The following is an 18,181-nucleotide window of genomic DNA, read 5'->3' as shown; positions in this document are numbered from 1 at the left end:
TTTAAACTGCCTGAGAACTGTGTAAATTAGCCACTTCCCCATGCCCTACACTGCGCTCTAATTACGACTGCTTCACACCACAGCAAGCGGAAGCTTCTCTAACATCCACACACTCACACACACACAGAGAGAGAGAGAGAGAGAGAGAGAGAGAGAGACAATCACTATCTGAGACGTGGGCAGTGTCCAGGCACGCGTCTTTAGGAAGTGGTGAACTTGATATCTGCAGGCTGTACGTGTGCTGCTGAGGGAGCGTGAGAAATTCAGCCATTATCACGAGCGACACACCAGGTCGGGTATCTCTGCAGCGTAGGAATATTTTCCGTGGTTACCTGGAGCCAATGAGCTGATCGTTCTATGTAAGACGGTACTTCCCAGCTAAGCGACTGGTATAAGCCCAAAGTACAGACGCTTTACGTTTCTCAGGCAAATGGGTGCGCTCCTTACACAAAGCAGCACTTCCTCCCTGGACGTCCACTGCACACCGCAATGCTATTGAGATTTGCGTGGATCTCGGGGTGGCAACAGATGCCCATTAAGCACCGACGCTTCATAGGTGGCTTTAGTTTTACTTATCGCACTCTGTTTGGATTGTTTATGCCATCCTTTTTTAGTTCTCTCATGACACCTATTAGTAATGTAGAGATAATATGGTCTCCGTGAGCAGGATGTCTGTCACCGGCTGCATACCTCGTACTAGTGTCTCTAATGTATCAGCACCGACGATGGCTGTGCCTGATGTAAAAAGGATTACGCATACATTGTTTGTTTGGATAAATTGTATTTCTTGACCACTGCCTGCTCGATTTTGTTCGGTCGCGTCGGCTGCCTGCTTTGTAGGTGTCGCGTTTCAGTAGCAGCAGCTCCTGCGGCGGTGTTTACCGTATTGCCGCGCATCTTGGAAATCGGCAAACCTCAGAGTTTCACTATGGTGTCATAAATTGACCTACATTTGTGTTGTACGATGTGAAATAATTAGTGCCGACAACAGGTTCCAGTATTGCCTGCTACATACCTGCAGAGCAGCAAGTTAGGCATTTAATTTCTTCTCTGTTTTCGTAGTCGTTAATTTCTAAATTCACTGCTTGTTTTTTTCTATTTAAGAAGTGTCTTATGTTGTAACTTTTAAAGTGTAAATCCACGCAATTTGTAGCCCAATTTTTAATCAGTTGTTTGTTTTGAAGAGACAGCAACCGTTCTTTTCATTTAGTCTGACACTAGTCTGCTTCGCACCTTCAGAGTAGCAAGTAGCGTATTTAGTTTTTTGTATGTTTTCTTAGTAGTACTGGGTTGGATAGGATGTGTGCTGTGTGTGGACGCAGGAGGAGCTGGCTGCTGTTTGAACAGGTCCTTTTGGCTACGGTCAGCAGTCCTCAGACTGCTGCCTTGGGATGTAGCGGTGGCGGAACATCTGGAGCGTGGCATGGGCCAACTCAGCTGTCACTGGTTTCACTCACGGTCTCTGCTGCCTAGGCACCTATCCATTCATCATGTGAACGGACATGTGGTGGCTCCTTCACCATGGTCGGAGCAGACCCATGGGTGGAGGGATTTTTGCTAGTTATTAGGAGCCCCAATTTTAGGCACATTATGGCGCTTCTCAGAAAAATGGTGGTCAGGTTCGCAAAAGAGGCAAAATACACTCAGTATGACTGCCGGGGGGCCACGTCCGAGATGTAAAGGAGACCTTGCCTGAGGCTATCGAGCACGTATGGTGCAGTCGTCTGCAAGTTGCAAGTTGTGGCTCACATCCTCACCAATGACGCCTATCTCTTGGGTTCTGCGGCCATCTCAGTTCATACGGACGGCAGGCGGAAGTAGTGAAGGGTACTGGCCTCGTGCACAGGGTGCAAGCACAGCTCGCAATTTGCCGCATTGCTCCCAGAGTTCATCGGGGTTCTTAGGTTTGCAGCAGAGTGGAAGGTCTCAACCGAAGGCTTTGTCCACTATATCACGGTCTAGGCTGCAGGTTTTTGGATCTCAGATGAAGAGTTGTAGGACTCCCATTGATAGGTCAGGTGTGCGCTACAAAAGAGGAAGCAGCTACTCGCGTAGAAGAGTGCTTGTGGACTACACACAGTCGTCTTTCAAGCTAGGCGGTAGTGTGAGGTACCCTGATGAACCCTCACCAGTCGACACGTAGACAGCGAAATCAAACCGCATTTAGAGTATACACAATTTTACTGTCAAAACTTTATCAGTAAACTGCCGAAGAACTGGTAAGAAAGTCACTGAATTTACTGCCCTCTAGGAAATTTGTAGTGCTCAGATTATTCTCGGGACCGATATCTGTCTGAAAATTGAAGTAGAAAGGTCTGAAATATTAACCGAGTCGTGCAACTTATATCGGAAAGACAGGTTAGACCCCTTCTCCCAAGTGTCCAAGTGTCCATTGCAGTAGACAAAAAGAGTCGATTTTGGGAGTGACTGTAAAGTTATCTGGTTGGGTATAACAGGTCCATGTGAAATCAACCTTAACTGTTGGATTTTTTACCTGCCACCCGACTCCACCGTGATGGTTTTAGAGTTTCCAGCATCTCACTTATACAATAAATGGACGTCATTTAGTTCATGATGGAAGTAGACAACTATGGGCAAAGTTTGACGAGACTGCTAATTGCGCTTTGGAGAAGTATTACCGAGTAAGTGGATTAAGGGCAGAAAGGTCATCGTGGTTTAATAGCGAAATTCGGAAAATGCTCAGGAAACAAAGATTGTCGCGCTCTCAATTCAAAAGAAAATTCTCGAATGACGAATGACAAAAGCTCATAGAATTTCGTGCATCCGTAAAAACATCGGTGCATGAATCCTACAACAGATGGTGATACATAAAATCGCAAAGCAGATTGAATGCTTCTGTCAAGTCACTCGTTTACCAGACTGTTTTGGCAATACAAGATGACAAACGGAAAGCTGAAGTTTCAAATTTTGCATTTAAGAAATCGTTCACGTAGAAGCAACCGTCGTTTGAACATCGCACAGATTTCAGTATGGAGGAATCACTGGCGCAGAGAAGGAACTGAAAGAGCTGAAAATGAGTAAGTCGTCATGACGCGACGGAATCAAAATTCAGTTTCACAGACAATATTCGACGGCATTGGTCCCTTACTTGGCTCGCATTAATCACGAATCTTTCGCCCAGCAAAAAGTCCCAAGCGACTGGAAAAAGGTGCAGGTGACTCATGTATATAAGAAGAGTAAAAGTACTGAACCGCATAAATATCCTTGACATCTGTTTGTTGCAGAATTCCGCCGGCCGGGGTAACCGAGCGGTTCTAGGCGCTACAGTCTGAAACGGCGAGACTGCTACGGTCGCAGGTTCGAATCTTGCCTCGGCCATGGATGTGTGTGATGTCCTTAAGTTAATTAGGTTTAAGTAGTTCTAACTTCTAGGGGACTGATGACCTCAGATGTTAAGTCACATAGTGCTCAGAGCGATTTTGCAGAATTCTTGAACATATTATTTCTAATATCCCAAAATCAGCACTGTTTTAGAAAGAATCGCTCGTGGGAAATTCAGTTTGACGTTTCTTCTCGTGGTATCCTGGGGACTGTTGATGAATGGCGACAAGCAGATTCTATATTTCTAGATTTCAGGAAAGCCTTTGAGACAGTGCCCCGCTGTAGATTGTTACAAAAGTACGAGCTTTCGAAATATTTTCCCAGAAATGAAAGTGGCTTGAAAACTTCTGAAATAACAGAGCACATATGTTGTCCTCGACGGTGAGTGGTCATCAGAGACAAGGGTATGGTCAGGAGTGCCCCAGGGGAGCATGATAAGACCGCTATTATTTTCTATATCGATAAGTGATCTGGCGGGCAAGATGAGGAGCAATCTACGGTTGTGTTCTGATGATGCTGTGGTGTACGGGAAGGAGTCGAAAATGCGTATCTGTAGTCTCATACAATACGACTTAAATAAAATTACTAGTTGGTGTGATGAAAGGCAGTCAGCTCTAAATGTAGAAAAACGTGAGTTAATGCAAATAGGTAGGACAAATAACACCGTAATGATGGAAAACAACATTAGTAGTGTGTTACTTGACACATTCAGATCGGGGTTAAGTATCTAGATCTATCGTTGCAAAGCGACACGAAATGAAACGAGCGTATAAAGATTGTGGTGGGGAAAGCGAGGGGTCGGATCCTCCAGTTTATTGGGAGCGCGTTAGGAAAGTGTGGCTCATCTGTAAAAGAGACCGCATATAGAACTCTACTGCGACCGATTATTGAGTAATGTTTGAGTATTTGCGATCCCCACACATCGGATTAAGGGAACACATCGAAACAATTTAGGAACGGTCTGATGGATTTGTTACCGGTAATTTCGATCAATATTCAGATCCTGCGGGAATATAAATGGGAATCACTTAAGGGAAGGAAGTGTTCTTATCGAGGAACGCTAAAGACAGAACTTAGAAAATCGGCCTTTGAAGTTGCCTGCATAACGAGCCTACCAGCGCCAACGTACATTTCGCGTAAGGACCATGAAGACAAGAGAAATTAAGGCTCTTACGAAGGCATATAGCTGTCGTTTCTCCCTCGCTCCATTTGTGAGTGTTATAGGAAGGAACATGACTAGTGGTGGTACAATGTACCTCCGCCACGCATCGTACGGTGGCTTGTGGAGTATGTATAGATGTAGATGTTGGTTTAGATGTAGATGAAGACATCTCACATACACAGATAATGTACGGGTCGCTTAGCAAGCTTTTATCTGTTGCACTGAGGTATTTCTTTAACATTTGTAGCGTGTTTTTGGAAATCGGTGTAGCGCTGAATTTTGTTACACTATATGATCAAAAGTAGCCGGACACCTGGCTGAAAATGACTACTTACAAGTTTGTGGCGACTCTGTAAATATTCGGGCTGATCCGTAGTTTGTGGTTTATTGTTAACTTCATGCTTTGTTTGAAATTTCGTTACCTTACGTCCTCCAACTTTATAGCTCTGTTTGAAGTTATGCAACCATCCACTGCTTCCCCTGAAATCACTCTAATCTAAGTAACGTTTTAGTAAGAAGTGCATCTTTTTATCCCTTGAACATCAGTAGTTTTTCTTGTACACGGTCTTGTCGCTGCGGACTTACTCGTCATCTGTTCATAAATGTTTTCTTACAGTGCTGCGTCAGATCTTCTATGTATGCAATTACGTTTAGTACCCACTTCGTGTACGATGATTGTCCATTACTGTGTTTCAATGGAGGCGGGATTGTGGCTTCCTGTCCGACAAGGATGATGAGGTACACGGCTCGAGCCCTGTTTTCTATATTATTTTCACTTGTTAAGCACGTATCGTCATCATTGTACTCCTCACGTTCAATGTGCGCACAGCCAACGGTGTACGACACCACTTATTCCACTGACTAATATTGCGGAAACGCTAATATCTCATTTGCCCCTTTTTTCTCACTCTGCAGAATTCCTTGGGTTCCTTTCTGACGAAATATCAACGTCGGCAACTGTTATTTTAGATATAATGCAATTTTTGCTTTGTTTATCGTTGCCTTTGCTCTGCTTTTTGTCAACACCTCTAGCACTGTAGCACTGTTGTGAGTTACTAGTCAACTAAGCAATCCAACTACACTTCGTAGCCATATGCTGTGCTCATCACTGGATACCTCCAGTCCCGGCCCCTGTTGCTATTATCACCCGATACTGTGGTTGCTTGGTAGACAGAATGTGGGGCGTCGAATGCCGTACACATCACTGGCCTTTTGCCGTTTCTTGTGGGGTGACGGAGTAGTATGTAAGCTTCAATGTTTAAAACTACGGAAATCGTAAAAATAACTGTCAGTCATAATTAATAGCAGTCAAATATTTCCCATTTTCATACGGACTTATGCGCGCAGACATACGGATACAAATGCCGACACTCACACAGATACACACACACACACATACACCTCGTCAGCAGAAATGCCTCCAAAATACAGGATCTCCACAGTGCGGGACACGGTGTTAATAACTTTCACGTGGAATTTGTATAGCGATGTAACGGGCGTGAAATTGATACCGTAAGTCGGCTTTCAAGGCGTGCTGAGAGATTTAGCTGGACCCCACCGGTATTCATTCGTTAAGGAGACGGACCCGCGGAGATTAGGGCCCCTGGCATGTGGTGATTCCCCGCTCCCTGTCATCCTCGCTTTAGTGGCGTTCAGAGACAGCCGACGTGGGCGATGTCCGCCTGTCACAGTAGTAAGTATTTAAAATTCCGCGGACAGGGGTCCGCCAGTTAACAGATACCCTTGTTGAAAGCCGAGAATAACTCATTTACCTGACCTCACTACGCTGCCTTCGCAGTTCCTGCAGCAGTGACGTCTCTGAAGATCACCAGGGCAGAGAAATAAAGGTAATATGGTACTACGCGATGGCCCAGGCACCCTCAAATATTGCTGGAGCATAGGTTGACCACATTAATGTAAACAGCCATAATATTTCCTCAAGCATTTAAGCAATTATTTATTTGTTGTGCGTGATTCATGTTCTGGGATGGGATGTTAGGTCGTTCAGTTGTTTTCCACTAACATTATCTTATTGCATGAGCCTTTCAGCTGCTTTATTATGGTATTTCATTTAATAATTTCAAAATCAGTCAAGTTAATTAAATGTAATCAATATAGCAGCTGAGTGGATTATCCAGCAACATAAAAACGAAGAAGGAAGATTAGACTTTTACTTGCCGTCGACGGCGAGGTCATTGGTAATGGAGCACGAGCTAAGATTACGAAAGGGCTGGTAAGAAAATCGGCCTGCGCTTTTCGAAGGAACCATTTCGGAATTTTGGTAGAGAGATTTATGGAAATCACGGAAAACCTTTGTCTGGATAGCCGGACGCGGATCTGAACCGTCGGTCTCCCGAATACTAACCCATTGTGCTAACCACTGTGTAAGCTCACGCCCTCTAAATCAGAGTATATCAGTTTTTTCTTTATTTGTCCTGGCAGGACTGGGCCCAAAAGGGCCTCTCATACATCTAATTGGCATTCTAAGTATTTCACATAATACTCACTACGACGTACAGGTTGTTAGAACTTTTGCATTTGATGTAGGATGCAACACTAAGAAATTGCTACAGAGTAAGTAGTGGAAATAGTGGTAGGTACAGGAGAAAAAAATAACTTCGGAAGTTAGTGGTAGAACAAAAAATATTTAAACTGAGGGAACTGGCAGCAGTGGACCTGAATGTCTCAGTTTCCTTAGAAATTCCTATACAGTGACTGCACATTATGGAGGTTTCTTCCCCTTTATGAACTGTTTTACGTTAACATGTATCCACATGTATGGTCAACTATTCTACGAAACCTGTGCCACAGTTATTCTTCGTGCTCCTCTCCAGAGCTAAATGTTTGACGTGCTTCACTGAGATAAGGCACTATTGTCCCTTTATCTAGTTTGCGGGAAAATATGGATCCTACATTATGCCATTTGTACTTTGGTAATCACTTTTGCCACTACTTACTCGTGGTCACTGACACAAATTTCTAAGAGCACAGCTTCAAAGAGGACAGATCTATTTGTTGCTAATAGAATCAATATACATCCACCATGAGTATGCGTTCGCACAACCTGTTGTAGGTAAATCTCAGAGAACGCATTTAGTAATATTTCGCAGGACGTCTTGTAACGCCATCCACTTAGAAAACAGTAATTTTCCCTATTGATGTTTGAATGATTACAATCTCCTCCAGTGACGGCAATACGACTAGGGAAATTATGCATCACTGAACTTACGTTTTCTCTACAAAGTTTTCGGTTACATCTGGAGGTGAGTCTGGTGGGGTGGGTGATAGGAAGAGGAACATGTTACACTACAAGCAATAAATAAACAAAGCGAAAAGTCACGAGCTTCACAAAAGCGGCTGCTTCAGTTTTTTCTGAAACGCAACATGATATGTAATTGTGAGCAGAGTGCAGGGGGCTTGTTCCAGAGATCAACAGCAATAGTAGGGAAGCACATTGCGAATCTTTTTAATTATGAACGGCGACAGCTAGGATAAGTGGGATATTGTGTTATGATTGTGCCCTTACGATAGGTACAAGGTCTCTGATGTGAGTGTACCAGAATCAGAGTTAGCCAGACAGCGCATAGCACTCACGCAGTTGTCAGGTCGCAGCCAAAAGTGGGCGCCAGAGGCACTAACATGGTTTAATAGACTGATGTTTCCGATGTAAGGCACATGGTTAGTTCTAACCGTTCAGTGATTTCACTACTAGAGCTATTTTCAGTTCACTGCAACAGTGGAGGTATGACAGAAGGAGTGAGTGCACAAGTTTAAGTTTCACATTGTCTGAAAACGTGTTCCGGCGCTTCTGGAGGGCTTAGAAGGAAGCGGAAGCCTTCCTGCATATGGCGATAGTATTTTATTCACAGCTGAGGTTTCCGTCCAGAGTTGCACCCCAGTTCTCCACCGTTTTCTGATACAGTACTGGGCCACCTATGAATGGATCAGGAGGAAACTGTTCGTGCCAACCATAACTAATTAATTTCTGCTTGAATACCAAAATTAGATGAGACGCTTTCGCATTCAGTCTAATTCCTAGGTTTCATCGATCATCTGACCACTGAAGAAACTTTATTTATTTGAATGGTGAAAGTCTTGACATCTTCAGATCAGGCAGTTAAATAAAGCTAGACATCGTCAACGTACAAAATATATTTGCAAAAAGACCGAATCGACGAGATGTCATTGACATGCAAGGAGAACTTGACGCTTAATACCGAGGCACGCTTAATGGTTCTCAACTGCAGCTAAAAAACGCTGTGTTGTGGTAGAAAACTTCATGCGGACTGTGTCACACCATAACACGAAAGAGTTGTAGCCACCCTTGACAGCTGACACCTTAGACAGAGTTTACTGCAACACTGCATGAAATGAATGAATAATTCGTTAAATAATTTTTCTTTAACTAAGACCTGTGACATGCGAACAATGGGCGGCATACTGTCCTACGTTGAGGAAGGCTGGCCATACTAGGCATGATGATAGTGAGGTGCACGTCTTTGCTATAGTACTGGAACTCAAGGATTATTACCCACAGAATATGTATTTCATCGCATGGAAACTACAGGCTAAGAATTTTGGGTATATTCATACGACTTTATGTGCTACATAATTCGTATGGTTTTGAGGCGTGCTGCGGCTCGCGTTGATGCTGTTTGTAGGTTTCCACCCTCTGTTGGAGGCCAGAACGTACCCTTTAGTTGGCATGGTTGCGGTTGTTTGTCTTCTTCTCGTCTTGACTTGCGTCACTCCCTTCGTAAGCGTTGCCTGTCCGCTAGTGGCAGCCACAGTGGTTATCGGTATGTAAAAACTGTTGCCCTACCTTTAGGACGACGTCATTGTTTTCCGTGTCGTGCGAGTGTAGCAGTTCGGTTGGGGACTCAGGAGGAGCCAGGACTGCAAAGTGCGCGAACACGCCGGAACCACTAGGGGCGCACATGGACTGCCGGATGGAAGGGCTGTGGTCACGAGGGTGCACGACCTGTCATAAACAGATCCTGCAGGCTTTAAGATGAGTGCATTTCAATTGAAGTAGAGAAACCTCCACCATTGGGACATCTCGCGATTCTCCAGTAACTTGGGTTAGTATTGCTGCTCGTAGTGTCGCCGAGGCGAAGAGCAGCGAGTGGAGTGCTTGGGAAAGGCGGATCTGATTAGCTTTCCTCGACTTCTTATTAGTATTTACTGCGTTCAGCTTGTTACAATTTGTTAAGTTCAGCCAGCAGTGTTTTTCTGCCTGGTGGCCGCTAACGCCCCAGTTATCTGCCCTGGGGGTTAGTGTACGTAACAGCAGTGTACGTTTCCTCGCCTTGCCACTGCTGTCCGGTAAGGCGTGTAGTTTTGACAGCTTTCTTGATTGTTGGCCGTTTGTGATTTTTCTACTCTGGTGGTAGTGAGTCCTTTCTCGGTCCGGGCGCTCTAAGCACAGTATTCTCAGGGCATAGTGCAGTCCTCCGATTCCGGCTTTGGCGTGTTGTTCCACTCTTGCATTTTGTTTATTGGATGTCAGGTAGCTTCAGCAAGATTATCATTAGTCACTAGTCTGAGTCACCATCTTGTGAAGTGTATGCAGCTCTTGGCTGCCTATCTCATAGCTCGTGAAAGTGTTTGTTGCTGGACCTACTCAGAGGTCGATTCCTAGAGCACCGTCTGTGACTGGTCCTTGTGTTTTATTACTTTATTTTTTATTACCATATCTTGTAATGCCTACATTAAAAGTTATGTATGTCTAGTTAATAATTTGGTCACCTTCTGGAATAGATCTAGCAGTGTAAGGGTTGTGTTACAAGGTTACCATCATATTATTTCACCCGTTTGGTGGTCAGTTGCTTGTTTCTGCCGGCCAGGGTGACCGAGCGATTCTAGGCGCTACAATCTGGAACCGAGCGACCGCTACGGTCGCAGGTTCGAATCCTGCCTCGGGCATGGGTGTGTGTGATGTCCTTAGGTTCGTTAGGTTTAAGTAGTTCTAAGTTCTAAGGGACTGATGACCTTAGAAGTTAAGTCCCATAGTGCTCAGAGCCATTTGCTTGCTTCTTTTAATTAACCTCTGTTTATATCTACTGTTTTACAGCAGGTTTCTAAATTTTTTATGTAATTGCCGTTCCTGGCGTCAAAGGCCTTCGGTCGTGATTGTGGTCATTTGCTTTGAAAGAATAATTCGACATTTGTACTTTAGCAGTAAGCCTGAAAAACTTATTTACTGCCATTCCTGGAGTCTGATACCTTCTGCTGTGTTTGTGGACACTTACTTTTAATTTTTCAATACCTGTAAGTTGTAATTACAGCGATTTCTTAAACACTCTTAATTTAATGCCATTCTTGGCGTGTAAGGCCTTCAGCTTTGATCACAGTGGCTTGTTTGTTTGTTTTTTTGTTTTGTTTTTTTAATCTGTATTTTATACTGATTTGCTAAATTGTAACGCACTGAAAACATTATTATTTACACAGTTGTTTATTCTTTCATTAATAACGTGAGGTACTTTTTTATTTATTGTTGAGTCGGGAATTACTGTTTTAAAAATAAATGTAAATGTAAAAGGCAACCAATAGTAACTGATTACGGCCCCGTCCACAATCGTAACCGAATCCAGCGTTCCCGTGACTATCAGGTTTCAGGTTTCTTTCCCGTTTTAGACAGATATTTACCCGTAATTTACTACCATCCTGATAAGTAACTACTTCATGTTAACTACAGCGATCTAATGCATTGACGATGTTTGGTGTAATGATTAACAAAAATGTCAATATTCAAAATGATATTACGAAAATAGTCGATATCTAGCTAAAGTTTTGTTGCTAACGATGCCTTTTGATATAATGCTACTTTTTCTACATCACAGCTACTGAGTGAATTTAAAGAAGAAATACATAGCAACACTTAAAAAGACCATAACAGACTCAACAGGACGGTATGTAAAAGAAAAGTTGTGCGCCTAAGCCATACAACAAAATATGGTTAGTTTCAGTACTATCTAATAACGCAGGTCTAGTTCCGATATTTTGATACAGTTTTAGCACGCTAATACATTCATGTGTTAACGGTACATTGATGTTACTTTCTTGGAGTTTCTTCATCTACGTGATTACTCTGCTATTCTCAATAAAGTGCCTGGCAGAGGGTTCAATGAACCACCTTCATACTGTCTCTCTAATGTTCCACCCTCGAACGGCACGCGGAAAAAACGAGATCTGATTTCTCTTATTTTATTGTGATGATCACTTCTCACTATGTAGGTGGGTGCCAACAGAATGTTTTCGCAATCGGAGGAGAAATTTGGCAATTGAAATTTCATGAGAAGATCGCGTCGCAACGAAAAACGCCTTTGTTTTAATGATTGCCACTCCAATTCACGTATCATGTCTGTGACACTATCTCCCCTCTTTCGCGATACAAAACGAGCTGCCCTTCTTAGTGCTTTTTCGATGTCATCCGTCAGTCCCACCTGATGCGGATCCCACACAGCACAGCAATACTCCAGAATAGGGCGGACAAGCGTAGTGTAAGCAGTCTCTTTGGTAGACCTGTTTCACCTCTTAAGTGTTCTGCCAATGAATCGCAGTCTTTGGTTTGCTCTACCCACTATATTATCTATGTAATCGTTCCAATTTAGGTTATTTGTAATGCTACTCTGGAGAAACTCCAGAAACGAGGTCTTTACGACCTCCCTATCAATGAATTTACAGCTGTCGCGGAAAAATATGAATGAAGTATAAGTTCACGTAATGGACAGTAGATGACTACTAGGTATGTGGAACACGATTGTGGAATATATAGCTTTCTGTGGTGTTGTTTTTCTCGTAAGGGTCTAGTTCTTGCCTTAAAGGAAGGATTCAACTAGATGAAATTACTTATTTACATTTACATTATCTATACTGATGATGTGAAACGTGTCAGATGAGAAGATATGCCAGCCGATGTGGCCGAGCGGTTCTAGGTGCTTCAGTCTGGAACCGCACGACCGCTACGGTCGCAAGTTCGAATCCTGCCTGGGGCATGGATGTATGTGATGTCTTTAGGTTAGTCAGGTTTAAGTAGTTCTAAGTTCTAGGGGACTGATGACCTCAGATGTTAAGTCCCATAGTGCTCAGAGCCATTTGAGCCATTTTTTGAGAAGATATTTAACATTTTCAATAATTAACATTCATTTATCAGACTCAGTCTCGTTATTTTTATGACATCACTGTCGCTACCGATTTCTGCAATTGCCGTCGTCATCAGATGGGTTTTTCTCTGACACAAATCTCCCACGGTCAGTGCAAAGTAACCGAACAACTGTTGTTTTGGACTAAACGATTAAGTAGAGCTGCCTTCCCGAGTACTAAGGCTTTGAGCAATATCCTGCTTTACTAGGAATGAAACTGTTGAAAGTGGTGTGCCGTTGCCTTCTACCGACCTTCCTAACTGACTTACCCAGCCAGTTATAGGGGACCCACAATACGCCACCTTACATCAGAGAACGGGTTCGCCATCATACAGTTACTTTATGTTCAATTCGTAACCGTAGACTGTAAAACGCCTTGCGTGATGGATAGTCAGCGTTATTGTACCTCATGTTCTCCCTTGTTCTTAAGAAAGGTCTTAAAATTTTTAGAAGTCATGTATTAGAAATTGACGTTGAGCTGGTGCGCTACTGGCGCCAGTCGCCGTCGATTCTCATCACGATCGTCTATTTTTCGATGCCTGCTTGGCTTCGTACCCTTGGCTAATGGCTATTTAACTGCGGCGCCCGCGCTCTCTGGGAGTTCAGTTCGGATATCAGCTGTCAGCGACAGTCACGTGTGGCGTGGTGCCTGTATGCAGCGTGGTGAGTGGCCGAGTCGGTTGTGCGAAGGAGCGTGGGCCGCTGCTGCCGTATGTTTAGCCGTTGTAGTGCAGATCAGTTGCCGACGGTGATTGGGGTTTCTTGGATAAGTGAAGGACAGCTTTCCTTCGTGTCTCTTGCGTGTGATTCAAAGTCAGTGAACCGGAGTCGTCAAAGTATTCATCGGTGGGCTCTGTTAATGATAATTGAATACCCCTCTGCACTGGAAACTATCTCTGCTGTTTCAGTTACCTTTGATCTTGCTGCCTGATATGAGGACAGCATTTAAGGGAGTGTTAGTGATACTCAACCAACAGACATCAAGCCGTGTTTAATGCGTACCAAGTAGTCCCTAAGTTTCCACCTGGCCTTCAGAAGCGGGCCGAAATATTTTCCCTAGTTCCTTTTCTATTTTATTATTTTATTTTTTGTTTTAGAGGTTGTCTAATCAAATCTTAAGAGTCACTGCCACTTATGTTAAGTCTGCTTAAGGTTCATTTGTGCCGCGTAGAATTAAAGGCTTATTGATAACTGGTTGGGTTGATAATCCTTGTGTATCTGTTGCGTCAGAATTCTGTCTGCCGCTGATGTGTTTATGTTTCAGATAATTGGCGGTGGTCGACGCGAGCAAGCTAAGATCGGGGTATCACGGTGGAAGAGTGAAAATTAAGGACCTGGATCCGTGTCCATGGTTACGTGGTTAACGTGTGGCAGTTCATCTTGCCGCTGGAGCTTTGTGGTTTCCCGCAAGCTTACTTGTAGATCAAAGTTGAGTATATTTTTATTTCTCCTTCTGGTCCTTGCATCTCCTGTATCTGTTAGAACCTTTCAGTTTGCTCACGTCCTTCACCAATTTACCATAAAGCTGAGGGGGTCCCATGTTAAAACGATTTCATATGTTGTTATTATAATGAATGAATTATAATCTTGTTAAACTGTCAGAAATTTTAAGACCAATTTTGGGAAAATCTGAGCTTATTGGACTTAAGTGAATTAATGTTCCTAGCTGGGTCCTGAGTTACATGAAAACCTTTTTCTATGTTAGTTGAAGCAAGTTTGAGATTTGACTGATTTTGGCTATATGAATATTGTTTTAATTAATGAAATTTGGCTAAACAATTTTTGAAAGATCTGTATTTGTTGGACTTAATGCATCCCCTTAGTTGTGGAAGTAGGTTTAGAGTTTTGATGTGAATTATATGAAAAACAGTTTCAATGAAAGTTAGGAAGCTTGTGATGTTTAGTTATGGCAGTTACATTTTATTAACAATGGTTTTATGAATATTGTTTTATTTAATGAAAGTTAGTTAAGCAAACTTTGAAAGATCTGAGTTTCTTGGACTTAATGCATTCTTTAGCTGTTAGAAGTAGTCGGAGTTTTGATGCGAGTCATGTGAAAATCTGTTCCATCTAAGTCATGAAGTTTGTTTGATTTAGTTCAGTCATATTTCATTAATGACGCGTTAATGATCATTATTTTAATTAATCAAATTTGGTTGAGACTATTTTGGAAAATATGTGTTGCTACTATTAATGTGATAAGAGCAATATGTTTGTAATAAAGAAAGGCAACTACAAAGTGGTTATGTGTTTAATTTCGATGTGTCGAAAGACTCCATACATCAGACGTACCTGTGGAACTTTGTGAGTGTTTATAAATAACTGATCCTGTGAGGTAATCGCTCACTGTGCTATATCACACATTTATAGTCCATAAATTCTTCTGCACCACTTCATGATGTGAATGGGCGTTACTTAACTGTATGCGCAGATAAGAGATAGTGGTGATTTAGTCTCAACAAGGCTTCTTTCACACTCATAAAAGACCATGTGTAATCTGTATTACCTGTATAGCTGTAACTACGGAAACGAGGCCTACCAACAAAAAAGACAACATGCAATAGTGATTCTAATGGCCCAACAATGCTCTAAAATACTAATGTCGACGTTTCATGGGCTTTTTTCGCAAGAACTGATCAGCAAACAGTACTGTTATCTCATAAATGCCGTGAGGCTAGGGTCTCCCGTCGGTTAGACCGCTCGCCTGGTGCAATTCTTTTCAGTTGACGCCGCTCCGGCAACTTGCTTGTCGATGGGGATGGGATGATGGTGATAAAGACAACACAACACCCAGTCCCTGAGCAGAGAAAATCTCCGACTCAGCAGGGCCCGTTGGTACGACAGTCCGTCGCGCTGACCACTCAGCTACCAGGGGTGGACACCGTTATCTCATTATCACATTTGTATCAAAATGGGTGTGATTCTATTTGATAAATATGTTAATACTGCCATGAAACCACTGTTCTACGACATCCGGAATCACTAACTCGTAAGTCCCTACACCGAAGTCAACTGGAAATCCTATTTCTGATATGCTTGCTATTGCTGACGAAAATCTATCGTGTTTACAGTTGGGTAGCAGTGTCGGCACAATGAGACGTTCTGGCAAGTACCATATACAACATATTCGTCAAAAGACGCTTCCTGAAATTTCACAGTGTTTAAATAGTCCCACCTGGCTGGAAATCCGAGAGGATTCCATCGCCTAGCGGTGGCAGTTTTAAATGAATCAACCAGTATTACTGTTTTACCTTCCCACTCTGTTGTCACACTACCTGCTCGTTATGGTTATGTGGTAAATCATTTATATGAAGAGGAAGGACCTCCATTAATCGTATTAGTGAAGGCAACGGGAGGGCAACTAGCTCTGTTGAGTTCTCCCTCAAGACGAGAAGTTTTAAAGTCAATGACCTGAAAGTAATTGATATCATAAGTAACAGGAAAATTAAAATATTGAAAGACTGAGTGTTGTATGTAAGTTGCAGGCGTTATTTGTAAGACTAACACACAGTAAATTTATGAGTCTTGCACCATAGATTCTGAGCAATACAGACTTGAAAGTTCATGGAAAGTAAAACAACAAGCCACTCTAGCAGGTAATAGTTCTGTACAGAGTGATTTTAAAAATAATTAATTTAAAAATTTTCTCTATAATGAATGAACAGTGAAGTGTTACCGTGATGCTAGCTGCAAACACTTCAGAAATTGGTACACATTGCGCGTTCACTGAAGCCGTAATTCTGTCCATTAAACTAATGTATAAACTGCTGCGTGTATGTTAAATTCACAGAACGCATCCTAAAAGTGATTTGACGTACTCCAGATGTATGTATAGTTATTTACATAAAAAATTGATGCTGTAAGTTACGTGATGTCATTAGAAAATTAACAATGAATATAATGTCGTAGCTGCTTGTAATGGTGCGGCGTGCACCGTTATGGAAGAGAGCAATGGTGGTCCACATAGCGTGTCCACTGCCACCAGCAAACAGTCAGAAGATCTGTAGAGTCTTAACACTTTGGAACGTGAACGATTTACATAAGAAAAGACGTATACGGATCTTTATAAATTAACTGTAACACAGCCTGTAACCGGTCAGGAAAACTGAGAGAATAACAAAGCTAAATCCTTTGAAATATGATGTTAAAAATAACGAATTACTATATAATGAGCTAATTGAGCGTATACATAAGAAAGTAAGATAGAAAATTCTTTGAGTAGGAAGGTGCAGGTTAGCATAACAATTGGCAGCATTATTGTTGCAGTCAGTTTTCTTTAATACTCCCCCATTAGACTGTGATGTTAACTGTCATAAAAGATCAGCTTGACGGGATCAAGTTAGGTAGAACGTGCTACCCTGAATACTTCAAATTGCGCCATAATACACATAGGGTTATGAATCAAATAGCCTACTGCCTTATGCTATGGTAGATGTAGTCCAGTTAAAATACTTACCAATAAAAGAAACAGTGACAGAGCTACACCTTGAGTGATCATATCTCGATTGAAAAGTGAGCATGTTCTTAAGCAGATGAGAGACACCTCCAAAACACATAAAAAAGATCCACAACATTATTATAGTGATTAAACTGACGACAGCTGGAAATTTAAATTTCTGCCGGTTAACGGCTTATACCACTCGTAATACTTCACACTTTAACTGCACTGGATGCAAAGCCACGCAATAACTATTTCTGCCTATCTATTTTTCGTGCTAGTGTGAGAAGCCACTCTGAGAACTGAACTCACATAACAATGCGACTCACCTCACAGTGCAGCCCTAATCTGTAGACCTCAGCAGGGGGACTATAGCGACGTCAGCACAAGTACCGTTATCCAAGATGGTGGCGATGACGTCATATAAGATAGTGGCTGTGACGTCAGCTGATGAAGCAAGTACCGTTATTCATGGTGGCGGCTTTTGGCCAGAAGTTTGAATTTTGGTGGGCAGATAGGTCAATTGCGCTACCGCTACTAGCCTAACTCCCCCACCCCACCCGTCCATCAGAAAATGTTGGTAAGTTCAAATTCCATCAGAACAATGCAACACAGCATAGGTACATCTATTAACCTAAGAAAATGGCGGGAAAATAGGTCACTTGGGCTACCTCTGCTAATCTAAGTCATCTGACAGCCACCTCTTCCTAGGAATTGGCGGCAAAAGGACTCAGCCTGTGCTGTACATAAGTCTATATTTTGCATGCAGTCTTTAATTAAGCAATTAGAGGCAGAACGACTATCAAGTGTGTTCACCACGAGGTCCAGAGTCCAACTGACCTACTACCCAGTACTGCCACCAGAGGACACCGTCATCCATTCCATGGCATTATCCAATATGGAGGTCTGGGAGGGTGGGGGGGGGGGGTTGCAGGAAAAAGACCCAGCCCGTGTTGGATGTATGTCTTTATTTAAAACAATTAGAGGCAGTACTTCCATCCAGTGTGCTCACCATGAGGTCTGGAGTCCAGCTGATATAGTACACTGTAATGCCACCAGAGGATGCTGTCATCCCTTCCATGACCTAATCCAAGA

This window comes from Schistocerca americana, chromosome 4, assembly GCF_021461395.2.
Source record: "Schistocerca americana isolate TAMUIC-IGC-003095 chromosome 4, iqSchAmer2.1, whole genome shotgun sequence".
NCBI classification, from domain to species: domain Eukaryota; kingdom Metazoa; phylum Arthropoda; class Insecta; order Orthoptera; family Acrididae; genus Schistocerca; species Schistocerca americana.
The sequence above is the reverse complement of the archived record's forward strand: the minus strand, read 5'-3'. Positions refer to the sequence as shown.